We start from the raw sequence: 11,957 nt of genomic DNA on the forward strand, positions 1-11,957 counted from the left end.
ATATGCATTAGTACACTGTATTGGTGGTTTTCTTTCTGGCTTACTTCACTCTGTATAATAGGCTCCAGCTTCATCCACCTCATTAGAACTGATTCAAATGCATTCTTTTTAATAACTGAGTAATATTCCATTGTGTATATGTACCACAGCTTTCTTATCCATTCATTGGCCAATGGACATCTACGTTGCTTCCATGTCCTGGCTATTATAAACAGTGCTGCGATGAACATTTTGGGGTGCACGTGTCTCTTTCAGATCTGGTTTCCTCGGTGTGCATGCCCAGCAGTGGGATTGCTGGGTCATATGGCAGTTCTATTTCCAGTTTTTTAAGGAATCTCCACACTGTTATCCATAGTGGCTGTACTAGTTTGCATTCCCACCAACAGTGTAAGAGGGTTCCCTTTTCTCCACACCCTCTCCAGCATTTATTGCTTGTAGACTTTCTGATAGCAGCCATTCTAACCAGTGTGAGACCACTACAATATTGTAAAGTAATTATCCTCCAATTAAAATAAATAAATTAACTAAAAAGAAATAAAAATGAAGGAGAAAAAAAATAAGTACAATCATTAAATAAATAAATAGTTTCCAAATAACAAAGGAAACTTGAACATTAATAACAAAAAAGAAAACCATTTTATAATGAGACCTGTTGTAAAGATTACAAATTAAAAGTATAAAATATGGTCTATTCAGCTAGTGGTATTGGTGATCTTGGATGATCACATGTAAATCGATAAAGTTAGAACATTACCTCACACCACACACAAAAATAAACTCAAAATGGCTTAAAGACTTAAATACATATTAACCATAAAACTCTTAGAAGAGAACTTAGGCAAAGTATTCTCTGACATAAATCTTGGCAATGTTTTCTTAGGTCAGTCTCCCAAGGCAATAAAAATAAAAACAAAAATAGACAAATAAGAACTAATCAAACTTATAAGGTTTTGTTCAACAAGAAAACCATAAACAACAACAACAAACCCTAAGGACTGAGAGAAAATACTTGCAAATTATGGGACCAATAATTACATACATGCATACAAAACATACAAATTACATGCATACATACAAAACATACAAACAGCTCATACAACTCAGTAACAACAACAAAACCAAACAATGCAATAAAAAAATAGGCAGAACACCTAAATAGACATTTCTCTAAAGAAGCCATACAAATGACCAACAAGCACATGGAAGGATGCTCCACATCACTAATTATTAGAAAAATGGAAATCAAAATAATAATATCAATAATTGCTAAAAAGTGAAGTAGATTGGGGGAGAACTAGGAAAGAGCTTATTTAAGCTCTTTTTTAAATAGAGGGCCTCAGTCTTAAAGATACTGTTAAATTTTTACTTCAACAACAACAAAAGTGCACTAAATATATAATAATAAACTTAAAAATAAAAGCAAGAAGTCTACAAGGGCATGAAATATAGAAATTAACAAGATGACAAATTATAAACAAACTATAAGAACAAATTAAGTGCATTAAAATTTCCTGCTAAAATGCATATTTCCTGTTTTCCAACATACAATATAGTTTATGCCATAGAGTTAAGGTATACTGCAAGAAAATACAGAATATTAAAAACAAAAGGTTGGTAAGAGCCCAATATGCTACTGGAGAAGAGTGGAGAAAAGCTCTAGAAGGAATGAAGAGCTGAGCCAAAGTGAAAACAACACCCAGTTTTAGATGTGTCTTAGAAGTAAAGTCTGATGCTGTAAAGAACAATATTGCATAAGAACCGGGAATGTTAGGTCCATGAATCAAGGTAAATTGGAAGGGACAAACAGGAGTTTGGCCAAAAAAACCTGAGTGGCCAACACTCAGGCCAAAAAGGCAAGAGTGAACATCGAAATTTTAGGAAAAAGTGAACTAAAATAGACAGGAATGAGTGAATTTAATTCAGATGACCATTATATTGACGACTGTGGGCAAGAATCCCTTAGAAAATGGAGTAGCCCTCATAGTCAACAAAAGAGTATAAAATGCAGTACTTCAGTGCAATCTCAAAAACAGAATAATCTCTGTTTCCAATGCAAATCATTCATTATCACAGTATTCCAGGTCTATGCTCTAATCACTAATGCCAAAGAAGCTGAAGTTGAGAGGTTCTATGAAGACCCACAAGACCTTCTAAAAATAACACCAAAAAAAAAAAAAAAAGAAAAATGTCCTTTTCATCATGGGGGACTGCAATGCAAAAGTAGGAAGAGATACCTGAAGTAGCAGGCAAGTTTGGCCTTGGAGTAGAAAATGAAGCAGGGCAAAGGCTAATAGAGTTTTGCAAAGACTCTGCAAAAACACACTGGTCATAGCAAACACCCTCTTCCAACAACACAAGAGACAACTCTACACATGGACATCACTAGATGGTTGACACCAAAATCAGATTGATTATATTCTTTGCAGCCAAAGCTGGAGAAGCTCTATACAGTCAGCAAAAACAAGACCAGGAGCTGACTGTGGCTCAGATCATGAACTCCTTATTGCCAAATTCAGACTTAAATTGAAGAAAGTAAGGAAAACGACTAGGTCATTCAGGTATGACCTAAACTCAAATCCCTTATGATTATACAGTGGAACTGACAAATACATTAAAAGAATTAGATATGATACCGAGTGCCTGAAGAGCGATGGACAGAAGCTTGTCACATTGTACAGGAAGCAGTGATCAAAACCATCTCCAAGGGAAAGGAATGGAAAAAGGCAAGATGGTTATTTGAGGAGGCCTTACAAATAGCAAAAAAAAGAAAGAAAAGAAAGAAGCAAAAGCAAAAGAGGAAAGGAAAGATATGCCCATTTGAATGCAAAGTTCCAAAGAATAGCAAGAAGAGATAAGAAAGCCTTCCTAAGTGAACAACACAAAGAAAAAGAGGAAAACAACAGAATGGGAAAGACTAGAGACCTCCTCAAGAAAATTAGAGATACCAAGGGAATATTTCATTCAAAGATCAGCTCAATAAAGGACTGACATGATATGGACCTAATAGAAGCAGAAGATATTAAGAAAAGGCAGCAAGAATACACAGAAGAACTATACAAAAAAGATCTTCATGACCCACATAATCACGATGGTGTGATCACTCACACAGAGTGCATGTATCTTAGAGGGGCATATCAAGCAAGCCTTAGGAAGCATCAATATGAACAAAACTAGTGGAGGTGATGGGGTTTCACGTGAGTAATTTCAAACTGTAAAATATGATGCTATTAAAGTGCAGCACTCAACAAAGAAAACTATAAGCAAGGTGAAAAGACAGCCCTCAGACTGGGAGAAAATAATAGCAAACGAAGCAACAGACAAAGGATTAATCTCAAAAATATACAAGCAACCTCTGCAGCTCAACTCCAGAAAAATAAATGACCCAACCAAAAAATGGGCCAAAGATCTAAACAGACATTTCTCCAAAGACATTCAGATGGCTAACAAACACATGAAAAGATGCTCAACATCACTCATTATCAGAGAAATGCAAATCAAAACCACAATGAGGTACCATTACACGCCAGTCAGGATGGCTGCTATCCAAAAGTCTACAAGCAATACATGCTGGAGAGGGTGTGGAGAAAAGGGAACCCTCTTACACTGTTGGTGGGAATGCAAACTAGTACAACCGCTATGGAGAACAGTGTGGAGATTCCTTAAAAAACTGAAAATAGAACTCCAATATGACCCAGCAATCCCACTCCTGTGCATGCACACCGAGGAAACCAGATCTGAAAGAGACACGTGCACCCCAATGTTCATCGCAGCACTGTTTATAATAGCCAGGACATGGAAGCAACCTAGATGTCCATCAGCAGACAAATGGATAAGGAAGTTGTGGTACATATACACCATGGAATATTACTCAGCCATTAAAAAGAATTCATTGAAATCAGTTCTAATGAGATGGATGAAACTGGAGCCCATTATACAGAGTGAAGTAAGCCAGAAAGATAAAGACCAATACAGTATACTAACGCACATATATGGAATTTATAAAGATGGTAACGATAACCCTATTTGCAAAACAGAGAGAGACACAGATATACAGAATAGACTTTTGGACTCTGTGGGAGAAGGCGAGGGTGGGATGTTTTGAGAGAACAGCATCGAAACATGTATATTATCAAGGGTGAAACAGATCACCAGCCCAGGCTGGATGCATGAGACAAGTACTCAGGGCTGGTGCACAGGGAAGACCCAGAGGGATCGGGTGGAGAGGGAGGTGGGAGGGGGGGATCAGGATGGGGAACACATGTAAATCCATGGCTGATTCATATCAATGTATGGCAAAAATCACTACAGTACTGCAAAGTAATTAGCTTCCAGCTAATAAAAATAAATGGAAAAAAAAAATAAAGTGCAGCACTCAATATGCCAGCAAATTTGGAAAGCTCAGCAGGGCCCACAGAGCTGGAAGAGGTCCGTTTTCATTGCAATCCCAAAGAAAGGCAGTGCCAAAGAATGTTTAAACTACTGTGCAATGTACTGATTTCACACACCAGCAAAGTAATGCTCAAAATTCACCAAGCTAGACTGTAACAGTATGCGAACCTAGACTTCTGGATGTTCAAGCTGGATTTAGAACATGCTGCTGAACCAGAAGGGAGAAGGGAATGACAAACCACTTCACTATTCTTGCCATGAGAATCCCATGAACAGTATGAAAAGACAAAAAGATAGGACACTGAAAGATGAACTCCCCAGGTAGGGAGGGGTCCAATATGCTACTGGAGATCAGCGGAGAAATAACTCCAGAAACAATGAAGAGAGGGAGCCAAAGCAAAAACAATACCCAGTTGTGGATGTGACTGGTGACAGAAGTATAGTCCGATGCTGTATAGAGTAATATTGCATAGGAACTAGGAATGTTAGGTCAATGAATCAAAGTAAATTGGAAATGGTCAGACAGGAGATGGTAAGAGTGAACATTGACATTTTAGGAATCAGTGAACTAAATTGCTCTGGAATGGGTGAATTTAACTCAGATGACCATTATATCAACTACTGTGGGCAACAATTCCTTAGAAGAAATAGAATAGCCTTCATAATCAAAAAAAGATCCTAAATGCACTACTGGGATGCAAACTCAAAAATGACTGAATGATCTCTGTTCTATTTCCAAGGCAAACCATTCAATATCAGAGTAATCCAAATCTATGCTCCAACCAGTAAAGCTGAAGAAGCTGAATTTGAACAGTCCTATGAAGAGTTACAAGACCTTCTAGAACTAACACCCAGAACAGATGTCCTTTTCATATATATTCATAGGGGACTGGAATGCAAAAGTAGGAAGTCAAGAAACACCTGGAGTAACAGGCAAATTTGGCCTTGGAGTACAGAAAGAAGCAGGGCAAAGGTCAATAGAGTTTTGCCAAGAGAATACACTGATCATAGAAAACACCCTCTTCCACCAACAGAAGAGAAGACTCTACGTATGGAAATCACCAGATGGTCATCTCGGAAATCAGATTGGTTATATTCTTTGCAGCCAAAGATGGAGTAGCTTTATACAGCTAGCAAAAACAAGACCAGGAGCTGACTGTGGATTAGATCTTGAACTCCTTATTGCCAAATTCAGACTTAAATTGAAGAAAGCAAGGAAAACCACTAGGCCTTTCAGGTATAACCTAAATCAAATGCCTTATAATTATACAGTGGAAGTGACAAATAGATTCAAGGGATTAGATCTGATACACAGAGTGCCAGATGAACTATGGAAGAGGTTCATAATCTTGTACAGGAGGCAGTGATCAAGACCATTGCCAAGAAAAAGAACTGCAAAAAGGCAATATGGCTGTCTGAGGAGGCCTTACAAATAGCTGAGAAAAGAAGAGAAGTGAAAGGCAAGGGAGAAAAGGAAAGATATACCCATTTGAATTCAGAGTTCCAAAGGACAGCAAGGAGAGATAAGAAAACCTTTCTCAGTGATCAACACGAAGAAATAAAGGAAAACAATAGAATTGGAAAGACTAGAGATCTCTTCAAGAAAATTAGAGATACCAAGAGACCATTTCATGCAAAGATGGGCACAATCAATGACAGAAATGTTATGAACCTAACAGAAGCAGACGATATTAAGAAGTGTCAAGAATACACAGAAAAACTAGACAAAAAAGACCTTCATGACCCTGATAATCATGACAGTGTGATCACTTACCTAGAGCCAGACATCCTGGAATGAAAATCAAGTGGGCCTTAGGAAGCATCACTATGAACAAAGCTAGTGGAGATGATGGAATTCCAGTTGAGCTATTACAAATCTTAAAATATGATGCTATGAAAGTGCTGCACTCAATATGCCAGCAAATTTGGAAAGCTCAGCAGTGGCTACAGGACTAAAAAAGGTCTGTTTTGATTCCAATCCCAAAGAAAGACAATGCCAAAGAATGCTCAAACTAGTGCACATTTGCACTCATCTCACATGCTAGCAAAGAAAGCTCAAAATTGTCAAAGCCAGGCTTCTACAGTATGTGAAACATGAACATCCAGATGTTAAAGCTGGATTTAGAAATGGTAGAGGAACCAGAGATCAAATTTCCAACATCCACTGGATTACCAAAAAAGCTAGAGAGTTCCAAAAAGCATCCTCTTCTTCTTTATTGACTATGTCAAAGCCTTTGACTTTGTGGATGGCAACAAACTGTGGAAAATTCTTCAAGAGATGGGAATACCAGACCACCTGACCTGCCACCTAAGAAGTCTGTATGCAGGTCAAGAAACATTTAGAACTGGACATGGAACAACAGACTGGTTCCAAATTAGGAAAGGAATATGTCAAGGCTGTATATTGTCACCTTGCTTATTTAACTTATATACAGAGTACCTCATGAGAAATGCTGGACTGGATGAAGCACAAGCTGGAATCAACACTGCCAGGAGAAATATCAATAACCTCAAATATGCAGATGACACCACACTTATAGTAGAAAGCAAAGAAGAACTAAAGAACCTCTTGATGAAAGTGAAAGAGGAGAGTGAAAAAGTTGGCTTAATAGTCAACATTCAGAAAATGAAGATCATGACATCTTGTCCCACCCCTTCATGGTAAATCGATGGGAAAACAATGGAAACTGTGACAGACTATTTTTTTGGACTCCAAAATCACTGCAGATGGTGACTTAGCCATGAAATTAAAAGATGTTTGCTCCTTGGAAGAAAATTTATGACAAACCTAGACAGCATATTAAAAAGCAGAGACATTACTTTACCAACAAATGTCCATCTAGTTAAAGCTGTGGTTTTTCCAGTATTCATGTATGGATGTGAGAGTTGGAATATAAAGAAAACTGAGTGCCGAAGAACTGATGCTTTTGAACTGTGGTGCTGGAGAAGACTCTTGAGAGTCCTTTAGACAGCAAGGAGATCCAACCAGTCCATCCTAAAGGAAATCAACCTTGAATTTTCATTGGATGGACTGATGCTGAAGCTGAAACTTCAGTACTTTGGTCGCCTGATGTGAATAACTGACTCATAAAAAGACCCTGTTGCTGGGAAAGATTGAAGGTGGGAGGAGAGGGAGATGAGAGAGGATGAGATAGCTGGATGGCATCACTGACTCAATGGACATGAGTTTGAGTAAACTCCAGGAGTTGGTTTTGGACAGGGAGGTCTGGTGTGCTGCAGTCCATGGGGTCCCAAAGAGTTGAAGATGACTGAGCCACTGAACTGAAGTGAGGAACCAGATATCAAATTGCCAACATTCGTTGGATCACAGAAAAAGAAAGAGAATTCCAGAAAAATATCTACTTCTGTTTCATTGACTATGCTAAAACCATTGACTTGGCGGATCACTAAAAACTGTGGAAAATTCTTCAAGAGGTGGGAATTCCAGACCACCTTACCTGCCTCCTGAGCAACCTGTATGCAGGTCAAGAAGCAACAGTTAGAACTGGACATGGAACAATGGATTGGTTGAAAATTGGGAAAGGAGTACATCAAGGCTATATATTGTCACCCTGTTTATTTAACTTATATGCAGTGTACATCATGAGAAGTGAAATGCCAGTCTGGATAAAGCAGAAGCTGGAATCAGGACTGCAGGGAGAAATATCTACAACCTCAGATATGCAGATGACACCAGCCTTATTTGAGAAAGCGAAGAGGAACTAAAGAGCCTTATGATGAAAATGAAAGAGGAGCATGAAAAACCTGGCTTAAAACTCACATTCAAAACACTAAGATCAGAGCATCTGATCCCATCACTTCATGGCAAATGTATGGGCAAATGATGGATACAGTGAGACTCTATTTTCTTGGGCTCTAAAATCATTGCAGTTGGTGACTGCAGCCATGAAATTAAAAGATGCTTGCTCCTTGGAAGAAAACTATGACTAAACTAGACAGCATATTAAAAAGCAGAGACATTACTTTGCCAATAACGGTCTGTCTAGTCAAAGCTAGGGTTTTTCCAGCAGTCATGTATGATGTGAGAGTGGACTCTAAAGGAAGCTGAGTGCCAAAGAATTGATACTTTTGAACTATGGTGTTGGAGAAAACTCTTGAGAGTCCCTGGGACTGATAGGAGATCCAACCATTCCATCCTAAATGAAATCAGTCCTGAATAATCACTGGAAAACCTGATGCTAAATCTGAAGCTCCAATACTTTGGCCACTTGATGTGAAGGACTGAATAATTGGAAAAGACCCTGATGCTGGGAAAGATTGAAAGTAGGAGAAGGGGATGACAGAGGATGAGATGTTTGGATGGCATCACAAACTCAATGGACACGAGTTTGAGCAAGCTCCAGGAGTTGGTGATGGACACAGGGAAGCCTGCCATGCTGCAGTCCATGGGGTGAGAAATAGTCAGAGACAACTGAGTCACTGAACTGAACACTTGAAACCAACATACTGTTGTATGTCAACTATACTCAAAAAAAGTTTGCTATCTAATTCTATGGTAGAAATTTTGTTATTTTTAGATATTAATTGAATAGATATTTTAATCATGGAAAATTTGTCATGCAAAATCTTCCCAGAATTGTTTCACTGTGTTTGTTACATAAGTAGATCTCTTCTTCCTAAGAATATATTTCAGTTTTTAAGTAAATTTCTCTAGAAATTCTTAACCATTCACTTGTTCTAGGGTTTATTATCCTCATTGAGAAAATTTGGAGTGAAGTACCATAGCCACTTGAGTTGTAAAGCTACCATAGCTTTTAACTTGTGAAATGGAATCTCTGTTCCAATACTTTACATCCTCATGTTCAGAGAAAGTTCAATATAACTGGTGTGAATTTGTGGGAAAACATTTGAAATGAATAAGTAGATGAGACTTTTTTCTCCTCTAAACCACTGAACATTTATTTCTTAGTGAGAAAAGTAAATTATCACTCCTCTGTGAAGTATATTAGAGGCAAGAGCATTCAGCAGTGAGTAGGAAATGCAGTTCTCTGGCAGAAGGAGATATAAGAACCACTTTTAACTTATTGGGGGAAGAGAAAATAGCTAATGTGATTTTCTTGCTGTGAATTCTACTCTCTATTATGAATTATCAGGGGAATTTTATGAAGCAGGCAGTTTTACTATTGCTACATTGAATCAGGAAATATTTGAATTCTGTTAAGTAATTCATTTAAATATTGATTGATTGGTTGATTGATTTGTTTGGTTAATGAAATATTATCTATCTGCCAAGCATTGAAGCTACAATTCTGAATCTATATTTCAGTGAAGAAAATATCTTCTTTGCTTTCTGGGGATTTTTTTTTCTCATAAAAATGATCTATATTTATTCAGACCTGAAGGAGAAATGAAACTTTTCAACTTGAATATAAGTAAAAGGGAAACTTTAATCTACTTCCTAGATTTAGTGCATGCAATGGGAGTCTTGAAAATACTGGGAGATTTTGAATTAGAATTAAATTCTCTAAAAGCCTCCCATTATCATTCTAGGGTAAAAATACAAGTATATGAACAGTTATAAATTATGTTAATTGGTTCTCTACAAAGGATTACCATTTGTGTGCTTAATATTAGATGTATGTATTCTATCATATGCATTAATTAACCTTTAAACATAATGTGAGGCAAAATTCTTTATAATTACTATAATCCAGAAATATTTATATTTTATAGTATGTAAGTAATACATATAGTAAGACATTGTTCTTAAGCATCTAAAAACTCATTGGAAAAGACCCTGATGCTGGGAAAGATTGAGGGCAGGAGTAGAAGGTGACAGCAGAGGATGAGATGGTTGGATGGCATCACCGACTCGATGGACATGGGTTTGGGTGGACTCTGGGAGTTGATGATGGACAGGGAGACCTGGTGTGCTTTGGTTCATGGGCTCACAGAGAGTCAGACACGACTGAGCGACTGAACTGAACTGAACTGAATATTATTCCTACTTTCCGCTGAGGCAAATTTGAAGAAATAACATTAGAGTCAGACAACTGTGACTGGGATTTGAATCAGCAAAGTTATACTCTAAGTTTCACGTCTGTTTGGTTGTGAGAGATAACAGCATAGTAAACCCTCATATACTCATCACCCAGTTTCAACTAGAAATATATGTCTGATTTTGTTTTAACTATATCCTTTTCAATATATTAACATTTTAGCATTAGATGTAACTAAGTAAGGTCAGCAAAAACCTCTGACTTTAATATTGCATTTGAATCTATTGCCAAAGAAAATTCCTTTTTAAGGGAAGATGATGATTTTGCTTACTTGGAAGAACTTTCTTCTCAAACTGATAGTAGAATGAACAAAAGAGATGCCTCAAAAGAACACCTTTCTCTTGACTGTGAGGAGCTAAGGTAGCTAAATCACAAATAATCAGTTCTGCTACAGAAATTCAGGTACACTCAACCTGGAAATTTGGAGGAACAGATTGTGATGCTGAACTGAGAGGGCGCTAGATGAGAATCATGATATAATGCTAGAGGTGAGCAAACAATTTGGTTTCCCAGAAAGCTAAGTGGAAAACACACTGAACATACATGAAGATAAAAAGTTAAAGTCATTGAATGTTGCCTTAAAAAGAACTAAGGAGGGTCACAGATATCTGAAAACTTGCAGAAAATAGATTAAAAGATGGTAAAATTATTGAATTAGTGGGAAAAGGCATCAACCTTATTAGTTCTTTTCTAAAGGTGTGAGATCCCTCCCTTAACTGAGGGCAATTAAGCGCTAGATAAAACCTGAGTGAAAGAGAATGTCTCTTTCACTGCAACTAGGTTCTTTAACAAAAGAAGATCTGAGTAAAGTGTCTCTAGATTCCTCTTTGGTATTTACTCCAGGTATCATCTCCAGAGGTGCACACGGATAGGAAGTCTGAGATTCATTTATGGCTATTACAGATAACTCAGGTACCATGAAAATATACTTCCTTCCAAAGAAAAGATTCCACCCATGTTTCTGTACATTAAAGAGGGAAAATCTATGAGAATATTACTTGCTACTCACGCTGCAGCTATGATCCGGCAGTATGACAAAGGAAGCAAGCAACGGAGTGCTAGTTTGTTGTTCCTCCGGAGAGAAGTTTTCAGAAAATGCAAGTCCACCGTGGATCCAGGAAAGCTGGCAGGTTCTTCTCACATACTACTTCAGACATGCTCACACTGACTGAAGACAAGCACATGTCGACACTAAACGCTGTTTGTCTCCACTGCGGCTTGCGGAATCACACCCTTCTCTTGCATCAGCTGATGATGACAGCCGCGTGGCTGGGATGTTTGCCGGTGTCCAGAACGTGATTATAAAACTGGCTCCCAGGCTGCATTTCGCAGGCCTGCAAGCCTTGTAGCTGCCCAGCCTCACAACTGAGGAAAGGGTCCTAAGCTGGCTCCAGAGCCATCATTAACATAATAGGAGGGGAATCTTCCTCACGTTCAGCGAGGTCCTAGATCAACCCGCGTCATGTGCTGTGGACGGCAGACAGGACACGGCAGCCACCTTTGCTGTGCAGGGGGGAAGGAGGCTCCCCTTTATAAGAGAAATTGACA

The 11,957-nt window shown here is 38.2% G+C and overlaps 1 long non-coding RNA gene across 3 annotated transcripts in view; it reads right to left on the minus strand.

Annotated features, from left to right (window-relative positions):
* LOC133047993 (uncharacterized) overlaps nt 1-11,600 on the minus strand; it is a 138,639-nt gene extending 127,039 nt beyond the window's left edge. For all 3 annotated transcript variants that reach the window (XR_009690934.1, XR_009690936.1, XR_009690935.1), the window contains exon 1: nt 11,419-11,600. This is a non-coding gene — a long non-coding RNA (uncharacterized LOC133047993). The remainder of the gene's footprint in view (nt 1-11,418) is intronic.
* Nucleotides 11,601-11,957: the final 357 nt, after the last annotated feature.

The sequence above is a fragment of the Dama dama genome, chromosome 28 (assembly GCF_033118175.1).
Source record: "Dama dama isolate Ldn47 chromosome 28, ASM3311817v1, whole genome shotgun sequence".
NCBI lineage: Eukaryota > Metazoa > Chordata > Mammalia > Artiodactyla > Cervidae > Dama > Dama dama.